Source organism: Pundamilia nyererei, unplaced genomic scaffold, assembly GCF_000239375.1.
Source record: "Pundamilia nyererei isolate P.nyererei 1_Seehausen unplaced genomic scaffold, PunNye1.0 scaffold00145, whole genome shotgun sequence".
Taxonomy (NCBI): domain Eukaryota; kingdom Metazoa; phylum Chordata; class Actinopteri; order Cichliformes; family Cichlidae; genus Pundamilia; species Pundamilia nyererei.
The window spans coordinates 939,756-941,997 of NW_005187546.1; positions in this window are offsets into that span (position 1 = coordinate 939,756).

A 2,242-nucleotide genomic window follows, 5' to 3' on the forward strand; every position below is an offset into this window, starting at 1 on the left:
TTCATCAACTTTATTTTTGAGGTTAAATGTATTTTATATGGCTTTCTCTTTTTGCCTTAAACTAAAAGTCTTAACTTTCAGATGCATTGCACTTGTACACCACTGCAGTTTGTTTGGCTTCTGCATTTATGTGATAGCTGTAGCTGGTGATGAAAAACACTAAAATATTCAGGCAGCCTTTAACAATCACACATACACTCATGAGCCACTTCATTAGATAAATTTATTGTGAAATGAAATCAGTATTTTGAGTATACATACAGCATATTTACGTGTGTGTGTGTGTGTATATAGACTCTGTATAAGGGCTGCATGTACGTACACTCGCTAGCTTCTGCAATAGGTATACCTTACTACTATTAGTGTGGACCCCTTTTAACTGTCTTAATACTTCATGGCACAGATTCAACAAGTTTCTGGAAGCATTGCTCAGAGATTTTGGTCCATATTTACATGATAGCATCACACAGTTGCTGCACATTCGTGATGTGATGTCCCAGAGGTTGGGCTGACATCTGGTGACTGTGGATATCATTTGAGTACAGTGAACTCACTGTCATGTTCATGAAACCAGTTTGAGATGATTTGAGCTTTGCGACATGGTGCGCTATCCATAAAGGGATTAACATGGTCATCAACAACACTCAGGTAAGCTGTGGCATTTCCCCACACTATTACTCCACCACTAGCAGTCTGCCTTACTGATACAAGGAAGTTTGGATCTGTGCTGTCATGTTGTTTATACCAAATTCTGACATCACTACCCAAATTTTGCAGCTGAAACTGAGACTCATTTTTCAAACTCCTTTGGTATTTCAAACGCCCCACTTTGGTGGGAATGGGCAAATTGTAAGCCTCAGCTGACAGGGCCAGTGTGGTCTTCTGCTGCTTTAACCCATCTGCTTCAAGGTTCGCTGTGTTCCACATTCAGAGATGCTTTTCTTCTGGATATTTTCTTCTTTTTCAGATCATTAAATCACCTTTCTTCCTTGTTCTGATGCTCAGTTTGAACTTCCGCAGGTTATCTTGACATGTCTGCATGCACTAAGTTTCTGCCATGTGATTGGCTAATTAGACACTGTATTTGTGTTAATGAGAAGTTAACCTCCTCGGACCTGGCGTCCACATATGTGGACATCACATTTTTGGTTATTTAGACCCAAATACTAAATTTTGCTCTACAAGGGCCTGATATCCACTTAGAAGGACATTATACTGCGACCGTTCTATCGAAATTTTAAACGTATACCCTCATTTGTGGCTCTTATTTTTCTTAGAAACAAAAATTGGGTAAAAAAAATAAAGCTGGTAGTTCTTTGTTTTTACATTCACTGGGCCCCACCCAATATGCCCAAATATCAAAGAAAAATTAAAAATGCATGCTGTGGAAGAGTTCGGGTCTTGGCAGGTTAAACAGCTCTAATTAATAAAGTCGGGCCTGATTTATTTTAAGCCAAGAATTGAATGTCTTTATATCAGTTATAGCTTTGTTCACTAGTGTATGATATATAAAATGTCCTCCTAGAAGCAAATATTGATCCTTCGCTTGGCAATGTCTACAGGCACTTATTTAGCTTAACTAATTGAAACACTATCTAAGAAAATGTAATTTAGCATGATTTCAATAATCATACATGTCTCCAATATCAATACTTGTTCCATCAGGGGGTGTGGGTGTAAATGTATATAACTTTCTGTTGCATATAGTTAATGTACTCAGCATCTTACCAAATGTCATGTACCATCCACTTCGCTTTCATGTCCACAGGTGTCACATGTGACGCACTGTCTTCAGCAGCAGATGGAGTTAGGTCCCCATGACCTAAAAAGGAAAAGGAGAATTGCTGGACAAACTTAATTAGATTATGTCAGGTTTGAAAAAAAAAATTGAGTCAGATAAATTCAACAGATTTATGTCACACAAAACAGCAGGATAGCAGCACGTTGGCACGGTGGTTAGCACTGTTGCCACACAGCAAGAAGGTCCTGAGTTCAATTCCACCATCAGGCCGGGGTCTTTCTGTGTGGAGTTTGCATGTTCTCCCCGTGTTTGCGTGGGTTCCCTCCGGGTACTCCGGCATCCTCCTACAGTCCAAAGACATGCAGCTTGTGGGGATAGGTTAATTGGATAATCCAGATTGCCACTAGGTGTGAATGTGAGTGTGAATGGTTGTCTGTCCCTGTGTGTTGGCCCTGCGACAGACTGGCGACCTGTCCAGGGTGTACCCCGCCTCTCGCCCTA